Source organism: Equus przewalskii, chromosome 9, assembly GCF_037783145.1.
Source record: "Equus przewalskii isolate Varuska chromosome 9, EquPr2, whole genome shotgun sequence".
Lineage (NCBI taxonomy): Eukaryota > Metazoa > Chordata > Mammalia > Perissodactyla > Equidae > Equus > Equus przewalskii.
Window position 1 is genome coordinate 77,215,958 of NC_091839.1, and position 10,210 is coordinate 77,226,167.

General features: G+C 41.2%; 1 pseudogene; it reads right to left on the bottom strand.

Moving 5' to 3' along the window:
• Window positions 1-314: 314 nt before the first annotated feature.
• LOC139085400 (small ribosomal subunit protein uS2 pseudogene) lies at window positions 315-5,981 on the bottom strand (annotated as a pseudogene).
• Window positions 5,982-10,210: the final 4,229 nt, after the last annotated feature.

Consider the following 10,210-nt stretch of genomic DNA (forward strand, 5'->3'; position numbering starts at 1 on the left):
TTGGTGAACTTTCCTTGGATCAATATGGAGGATGTCAGTATGTTGATTCTCTTGTTTCTTAAGATGTGTTTCCCATCTGACCTCTCTCACCCTCATATAAAGAAATTCCTAGAGTCTCCGCTATGGGTCCTCCAGACATCTTCAGACTCACTTCAGTCTTAGGTTTAACACAGCTTAGGACCAAGCTAGGATGTTTACTATAAAATCCAATGAGTTTGTGTTTTAATCTATATGCTAGAAGAAATCTGATGTTTTTCTTCTTTTAGAAACTGTTCATTTTCTTTCAAGCTTATTTCCATTTTCTGTTTAAGTGTCTGTGGAAGAACAGCTTAAGCCCATTCCGTGGTTGTTCCCATGCATTCAGTGGCCTGAGCAGCCGGAACTGCACACCAGTCTCCAGTGGCGGCTGAGCACTCCAGTCTGCAGCAGGGAACTGCTGAATAGGCACAGAGGACACCTGCACGCCTTCAGACCAGTCTGCAACCTTGAGCTGAAAAGCAGTAAATCTGGGAGCTGGAGCAGTCCATTGACGCTGAAATTCCTCCTTGGTGAAGGCCTTTGTCAGCAGTGGTCTGCTCTTCTATTTCAATCTCTTCAGGATTCTGCAGAAGCAGAGATCAGGCAAGACCTCCCATGGGTCGCCATCACAAAGGCTGGTGCCACACCCGTGCAGAACTTCCTGGGCCAGCATCCACCACATCAGAGCTAGTGAGTGAGCTCCCTTATTGTTGGACAGGATGGCCATGTCCACATAGCACAGGGGAGAGTCTGTGTTACACACAGTGATGGCAGGCAGGTTAACATAAGGGCCTCTGAGTGAGGCTGGTGGTCAGCTGTGGGATCAGTAACCACTGGAAGCTTTGGCTCCTGGAAGGCTGCCAGGATCCCGTTAGTGAAGGTTCCAGCAGTGAAGCAGCCAGCAATAGGAGTGGCTCCAGTGGCAGCAGCAACCTTTAGCACAGCCTGCTGGCCAGTATTCCTGGAGGATATGACACTGACATCCGCCGGCTTTTCAATGGGCATAATGGCATGAGAAGCTTCTCCCAGGTTCTCTTGACATTTATGAGGTAATGCCATCATTTTTCCTTTTGTAGATGTATTGTTCCATTTGGAAGTCAAGGTTGGTGCCACCTAAGTGGGTACCTGCTGCAAGGAATTTAAGGACATCCTCCTCCTTCATTTTCAGGACATCAAGGGCTCTGGACACCGTGAAAGCTTCCCTTTAAGTTACAATAGGAACCCAGAACAATGCCGTGTGGAGCCGGCTCGGGGTAGCTCAGAAAGGCCAGAAATTTTCATCGAAACTTGATGAAGGCACTTCTACGAGGGGCTAAGTTGCTGTGGTCCACATGTATGGGCTTTTGGAACTCTAATTTGATTCAAGGCCAGAAGTTAGATATTCACAGAAGTGGAAGAATAGATGCGCCTTATGCTAAAACTTTAGATACCATTTCTTTCAGCTGGATTCTGAGTCATTGCAACTCCTTACTCCTGAAGTTTTGTGTTTAGTTTTCTACTCAAACCCTTCCCCTTGGTGGAGAACATCACAACTCACAGATCTTCAGCTGGACCTGTAGTTTTGCCTGGCAATTCTGGATTTCCCCAGTTATCTTCCTCTTTTCCATTATCTCTGACTATTCAAACCACCCATCCTGAGGCATCCTCTCTCCCTCTCAATAGATGATCTTATTTGGTACTTGCTCTAGATTATTCTTCCCTCTGGCCTCCTGGGAAGCCACCCTTCATGGCTTAGCCCCTCTTGCATCTTCAGCTTCTCCCTTTACTGGCTTCTCTTCATTATTTAAGTGTGCTTACAGAGTTCCTTTATTAATAAACAAGCAAAGAAGAAAAAATGAAACCGTTGCTCAATCTCAGGTCGCCCTACAGCCATCTTGCTATCCCTTCCTTTCCCCTCAGGATCAAGCATTTTGAAAGCATTGTGTCTGCATCTCTCCCCACGTCCTCACCTCTCCATCCTTCCTCTGTTCACCAGGGTCCGGTGTATGCCCCTTGCCTTTCCACAGAAATTGCTCCTTCTTGACAAATCCAATGGCAAGTTTGGAGTCCTCACCTCCATCCGGCGGCACCTTTGACACTACTGCCTCTTGCTTGTCCTCCTCCCTGACTGGCAGCTCCTTCTAAATCTTCTCTGAGCACTTTTCTCTGTTTGCCCAGCCTTTATACATCTACGTTCTTTGAGGTTCTGCCTGAGGCCTCTTCTCTCACTCTTCATTCTCTCCCTGAGTGAAGCATCTAATCCTGTGCCTTCAATTACCGTCTTAAAAATATGTCTAATATTGTAATTGGAATCATTCTTATCTTTCCACCTTCTCAACTCACATATCCGGCCTCCAACTCTTTTCAAATCTTCACCTCAGCATCTTTTAAATCATTGCCATTGCCCCAAACCAACTTCAGACTCCCGTCCTTTCTCATTACGAATTTTGAGGTAGACTTCTGGCTGGGCTTACTGCCTCTCGTCTTGGTTCCCTCTAACCAACATCATAGCCGGAGAGATCTTTCTAAAACAGAGGCCAGCAAACTTTTTCTGTAATGGGCCAGGTAGTTTATTATTTGAGGCCTTGCAAGCCCTACGGTCTCTGTTGCAGCTATTCAATTCTGCCACAGTAGCGTGAAATCAGCCACAGACAATGCGTAAATAAATGGGCATGGATGCGACTCAATAAAATGAGTTACAAAATAGGCCGCGGACCAGATTTGGCCTATGAACCATGATTTGCTGATTCCCGTTTTAAAACATGAACATAGTCTTCCCATCGCCTTTAGAATAAATTATAAATTCTTGAAAGCAGCTTATAAACCAAGCCAGACCTCCTACCATCCACCTCCACTGCTAACTCAGCTCCAGCCCCTGAGAGACTTGCATCATTGCGTTGCGTTTTGATCCACAGCTGATTAAGTAGGTCTATTTGGGGTTGATATTCTAAACAACAGAAGCTTGAGAAGCGTGAAGTGATAGAGGTTTGAGTTACAGCTCTATCCTTACCAGGACTATGATCTCAAGCAAGCCTCAATTTCTTCATTTATTAAAATACATGGGGTTAATTATATTATCTGAGGATAATACTATTTTCTGCCTCTTCCATGATTCATTTGCTTAAAAGTGAATGGCATAGTGAAGACAAAAATCTCTCATGAACTGTAAGGTGTTGTGTAAATATCTGTGTTGCCTACACAGGCTGGGCCAGTCTGCCCTCTGCCCTTCCATCAGACCCTCTCAGCAGGTCCTCTCTCTGCTCTCGCTCTCTACAGCCATCTGGTTTTTGGCAGTGCAGGTCAGTTGCAGCTCAGCAGAGCCCCAGAGGAAGAATTCACACCACCTGTGCCCTCCTCAGATCAGCTCGTGCATTCTTTTGCCAGAGCAGTCCACTCCCACTTCCCTGCCCAGCCCCAAATCTGGTGACGGGAGACCTGGCCCCAGGCCCAGCCCCATAGCTGGAGCAATTAATCACTCCCACGAGGGCTAATTAGAAGTGACCTCTATGTCTGTGTGTGGGGAGAGGTGGTGATAGACAGGGAAGAATTAGGCTACTCACTGTATCTGGCCTCTTTCCCTCACTGTTCCAGAAGGGAACATTGCATTTCCAAATGGAGGAATTGTGGACTGAGCAGATGTAGTAAGTAAAAGCAAGTCAAACTGACGTGGATTTATGGATCACCTATTCCTTTTGTGAGCCTGGAATGATTTCCATCGATTTGCAGCACCAGCATGCAGTCCCTACTTAAACGTTAAACAGGACCTTTTATTTTTATATTTGCCTTTTTTTTAAGCTGCTTTATACCTTCTAACTTTGGTTGTCTTATTATTTAAAGATTCTCTGACTCATTCAGGCTTCTTAACTCACCTATTGAAATTTTCTGACAGGCGTCAGAAGCACAGGGAACTAACCTTCCATATTCTTTAAAGTTTCGATGAAGCAGCAGCTCTCACATCTGGGTGCTGGATCGGTCACACAGGAGCAGCAGAGGAAGAGAGCACAGCTGTCTTTTATTTGCCGCCTGGAACTAGATTAAATTACTTTTTCATGATAGAGAACTAGAAAATGCACTGCTTTATACTTTATAGAAGATTCACTCTTTGGATTACAGAATTACTAAGAGCATCATGACAGGCATTTACATAAATAAAGTTCATTTACTGTGAGTGGTGCCTTTTGCCAAAAATCTGTTGTGTATATATATATATATAAATTGCATATTGTAACATTTTCACAAGAAAGGAAGTTCTGCAGGGGTTTCTGTAATTGATTTTCCTTTCAAATTTCGTTAGAAATCTATTTCATTGTCTTAATCATTCTTTTTCCCTGTTTTAAAAAATTCTGTTTAAATTAATAATTGATTAACTATACAAAAGCTTCTAGATCCTGCATTATGGCAACTACTGTATATATCCCAAATATTATGTTAAATATTAAACTGTAAAACATAAGGCACCCCAATCTAGTATTAGATTACCTGGGCATCTTGGAAAAATGCTATGGTCCCTTTACGTTTCCAAATGGATACACAGAGGCTTCATTATTAAGCAGATATAACAATTATAAACATATACAGAACCGGCAATAGAGGCCCAAAAACATTTGAAGCAAAAATGGACATAATTAAAGGGAGAAATAGACTGTTCCACAGTAATAGTTGGATACTTCCATACTCTACTATCTATGGTGGACAGGATAACTAACCAGAAGATCAATAAGGGAATTGAGGATTTGAACCACACTGTAAACAAGCTAGTCCTAAGAGACGTATACAAAACACTCCACCCCAAACCAGCAGAATGCACGTTTTTCTCAAGTGCTCATGGAACATTCTCTGGGATAGATCATATGCTACAATACAAAACAAGTCTCAATAAATTTTTAAAGTTTGAAATCATCTAAGGCGTCTTTTCCGACCACAGTGAAATAAAACTAGATATCAATAACAGAAGGAAAACTGGAAAATTCACAAATGTGAGGAAATAAGACAATATACTCTTAAACAACACAATTTAACCCATCACAAGAAGGATTATTGTTTTGTTTTTTCTCAACCCCAGTTAGATAGCAAACTGGAGAATGACTCTAATGGACCATCTGGAAGGTGCTGCCTGTGGGCCAGTCAACTGCCGCCAAGGTAGTGGATTGGGGTAAGAAGATGCTCTAGGGCAGACAGTGGTGTCTGGGTGATTTCCCAGGAGCAGGAAGGGGATCTGGTCAGACACATTCCAGGTCCATCACATTGATGGTGGTATGTAGAAAGTCAAAAGAATTCTAAGGAAACTAATAATTTGAGGCTCACATGGAGAAAAGAGGCTGATGAGATAAGGTGTCAGCTACTGTTCTGCTGGGTGAGGGGAAGCTTTGAACCCGGTTGCCTGGGCAACCGAGTCTCTGCCTCTGGATGTAGCAGTGGTCAGTGAACCTGTGAGTGGGTGTCTTTGGCTTTCTAAGCCACAGAGAATAGAAGCATATCCAAATGTATCATTAGAACGATACGGCCTGAAGTAAACAAGGAGAGCTGAGGTACAGAAGGAAATGGGTTGAAGAACCTAGGAAAGATATAAGGACAGAAGCATAGCTTAGATAAATACACAGATTGGGCTGTCACCCACAAGAGTGTAGGTGCACATTACTAGAAGAATCTGGGAAGGGTGCGCTAGGTCCGATAGTGAAACCTAATGATTTTAAGAATATCTTTATCTCCTTATTCTTATTCTTTCATGTGTATTTCATTTCTTTCCTTTTTTATCTCTGCAGGTGGAATGGAAAACACTTCTGCATTCTGGGAGCAAGCGTTTCTATTGTTACTGTCAATTAAAGGAGAAGACCTGGTCTAGGTAACAGGTCCTGTTCTCACTTCAGAGAGTCTCCTGAGCGTTGGTTGCAGTGTTCCTCATGTAAAGGTGCCCATCCACTTTTCTGGATGCAGTGGAGTGGCAGAGAAAGCACCATGAGCAGCTCGGAGCACGGACGGGTCATGGGTTTTCAAGGCAGAGTTATCTTTTGTGCAGAAGCTGCTGAGCTCGTCTCTGTTGCTGACAGTTCACAGACTCTTCTTCACCCTTGCTCAGGAAGAATTTCCTTTCCTTCTTGCCTCTGGCAGTGACCAGCCATACTTCTTAGACAGCTCAGTTAAATCCCCAGGAGAGAAAGAATAAGAATAGCTCTTAGCAAATGTATGGCAGGAGGAAATTCTTTTGTAAGGCATTTAAATTAGGAAATATATTGGCTTTAAACAATGTTCATCCCATTTTGGGAACTTAGTAAAATGTCTTCAAATATTTTAAATTCATTTGGTACACAAACTATGTGACTTAACTAAAAGAAACCTTTCCGAGTAATATCTAAAAATATTAAAAAATCTAGCAAAATATTTGAGAAACTTGAATTCCCTTAAATGTGCTCAAACTGTTCATAAACTTAATAAGATTTCATTGTGAAATTACAAGTCTAAATTAATTACTCAATTATACATTTTAAATTAGAATTACAAGGCTGATCTGTTACTCTAATTGACCAAATTCTTATGAACATCATAAGTACATAAAATATTAAAAATGCCCAGATTCATTAAAACAAATAGTAATACTGTGGTTTTTATTACTTAGGCATTTCTATTTTTAATTCTAAATCTTTAGAGTTGAAAGATGTTTAACCATCAAGGAAATAATTATGCCATTTCAAGCAATTTTGTAGCATATCTTCTTTGCTAGTTGAAATTCCGTAAGAGTGGAGAACTTCAGCTGGAACAATGATTGGATTCTTGTTGAGGACATTGATGGGACAGGTTTTTGATCTATTATATTATGACCCTCCATGTAGGGTGGTCTGATGGCTCTCATGGTCCATATTCCTGTGTTTAGGTTATATAAGGCCCAATTCTTTCTTCTACTCACAGAATATGAGACCCCCATTCAGCAGCTATATGAATTTTTTATTCTCTTATGTCTCTCTGTTCTTTCAGGGGGTGCAGGCAGAGGGGTCTTGTTCCATGTTGCTACATAGCAAACTACTCCAAAACTTACTGGCTTAAAACTTTTTTTAATTGCATCTCACAGTTTTGCGGGTCAGGAATTTGGGCAAGAATCAGCTAGTCCATTCCTCCAGCTAGTTCATTCTCCAGTTCCACCAAGTGACTTCCATTAACACCATGTAGAAGAGAAGGATCACCCAGCTGAACCCCAAATGGTCACTCCTATGGCTCATACTTTGGGGGAATGGCCGGAAGGCTGGGCTTAGCTGGGACTGTCATCCAGAATGCCTACATATGGTCTCTCTGGCAATGTGACCTCAGGGTAGTCAGACTTCTTACATGACCTCCCAGCACTAAGAGCAAGTGTTCCTGTAGCAAGGTGGAAGCTGTGTGGCCTTTTGTGATCTAACCTCGGAAGTCACATAGGGTTCACTGCCACTTGATTGGTCAAAGAATCACAAGCCCCGTCTATATTCAAGAGGAGGGGATAAAGACCCCTCGTTTCAACGGCTGGAGTGTCAACGAATATGTGACCTTGTTTTAAAACTGCCATAAAGCTCTTAAGATATTTAAAAATCTTTTCCATTTAACTCAAAAGTTCTTTGAATTTGATATGCATTCTTCTCATAGACTCCCTGTATTTTACAAACACCTAACTCTTAGAGATATTAAAACAACCTCTCATTAAATTCTAGGTATATTGCATGACATGGTCTGATAATCTGGTCATGACTTTGAAAGGTTGTTCTACTTGATAACAGACCTTGAAAGGTCATTCTACTTGATGAAATCATTTGTAAGAAAATCTCTGTATTTTATTCACTGAGCCATGGATGCTATCTCTTGAAATGTACTCAGAAGGTGAAAAGTCCTGATTTTACATTAATAATTTCTTGAATTTTCTTAATTGATAAACGAAAAGTGTTTTACGTTCTCATATACTCAATTCAACAGATATAAAATGAGTATCTTCTTTAGTGAAGTGTGTATTAAAGGAAAGTTTGAATTGTATCAGGTATTGATGGTTAGGATGTCATTCAAGTTGAATGGGACAAGACGAGCAATCAAGGAAGAAATCACTCAACATGCTTGAGGATGAGTCTGCTAAGAAAAGAAGCAAGTCTGCAACTTCACTTGGTCAGGCTCAGGGTCCGAGCCCCTTTTGTGTATTTCTACCTGGCTGGCTCCGATAGGGATCTTAATCTTGACTCTACTTTTTGGGTGATTTTGCCCATTGCCTCTCTTTGAAACAAGAATTGTTAGATGTCGAATAAATGTTTGTTGACTAAATAAATGAATGACCAATTTTAAAATAATTTGAATGTAATAAATCAGCTCTTTGCACTAAAATCAAGCTGCTCACTATTTTTCAGAGATCAGGAGGCATCTTAGGTCCTCTAGGTGTGCCTGTGGTCATCATTCTAAATAATGTTATCATTGTTTTTCCCAGTCAACTTTATTTTGCTTTTCTGAGTATTTTGATTCCAGATAAAGAGCCGCATACTGGGTTTCTCTCCACCTGGATTTTCTATCTAAATAAGGTAATAGAAAATCAGGACTCCGAGAATTCAGGGTGAGCTCAGTGATAACGCAGACCGTCAGCAGCTCTTGTCAGTGGCTACTGCAGTCAAATAGAAACAAAATATCCTCAGGAATAAAGTCTCATTTGCTTCCAGCAAAATGCACTGAAGAGAGTACGATGTTTGAAGTGTGCTAAAGGCAAGATAATGTTACAAAATCACCACTGCCTAAATTCACCTGGTTTTGATCTCACTCAGTTGTGACCTACAATGTGGGTGTGGAGAGAGATTTGCTTGATCTACCCCTGATTTATATAAAGTTTCGGGATCACTCTACCTTTTACATTTCATTGGCGGGTTCTGCCTCCACATTAACCTCCTCTTTCCCCTCCAAATACTGCGTTCTCTTTGCTTTGTCTTACATGCCTCATGCAGCTACCTACTATAGTTAAGGGGGCCCAAGAGGAAAAGCTCTACCCATGATTTAGGATGATGATTTTCAGTTCTCAAATGCCCTCTAAATACAGAATCTACTTGCCTGCAAAATGTTTAGAATGGGGTGAGCTCTGGCAGGTTTCTTGCTTTGAGGAATCCAAAGGGAGTGCTGATCAGAGGGGAGGAGAGAAATGTGGAATGAGTCTCATAGTTCTAAACCTTGGCAGGCTGAGCTGTGCCATGTGGGAAACAACTCAAGGGGCTTGGCGTCGAGCGGTGGATGTGACTGCCCCTCCTGCTATTGCAGCTAAGTGACTGGAGTACCAATGTTTCACTCTCATTTAAAAACAAAAAGCTTCCTGGTAGGAGGGCCTCTAGCTATTTTTGATTTATTATCTAATTTTCAGACACTAGAAATTAACAGCAATGAGAAGTGAAAATGGACAGAGAATAGCAGGAACTCTACAGTGATGATTCATTCATATGAATAAACAGGATCATTTTCAGCAATAAGACAAACTAGGTGTGGCCATTTGAGAAATTTTGAGGTCTCTACTATCTTCTGTTTCCTAGAATTTCATCATTGTACATTGCATACTGATGAAATTCTACAAACACCCGATCATGAACATTAGCTTTTTTTCCAAGCTGGTTTGTAGGACTTTAGTAAGCAGTTTTTGGATGAAAAAAGATTTTTTTCCCCTTGAGAAATTAAGTTTGAGAAAAGAGGATTGCTGATCTAGTGAGCCCAAAATTGTAAAAAAAAAAAATTAGTAAAGTAAGTTTGCATGTGCAGAGAATCTAATGCTGATTTGGCTTCCTTTTCTACTGAATATGAATTTGTCTGATTCAGTTAATTTTGCCATGTGTTTTTTACTTAGGTAATATAGCAATAAATTTTTTTAAAATTTAAGTTTATTTCATTATGTTGCATTAGCTAAACTTGCTGCTTTACCATGCTGTACTAGCTAATATTGGTTATATTAATGATCACAGTCTTATTTCTGATTTTAGTGAAAATGGATTTAGTGTGTTTTTATTTAAATTTTATTTAAATTGATGTTTCCTTTGGTTTGGGGTAGTGGATTGGATCACTGTTCCCAGTTCTTCCCTCAACCAGTTACCCCTCCCCACTGTGTCCTGGTAGGTAGAGTGTCTTTCTCTGCCCATTTGTCGTTGGGCTTGGCCATGTGACCTGATTTGCCCATCAGAATATGAACGTACATGACTCAAGAGAAGTCTTCACAAGTGTTCCGTTGATCTGCCCCACGTAGCTGGTA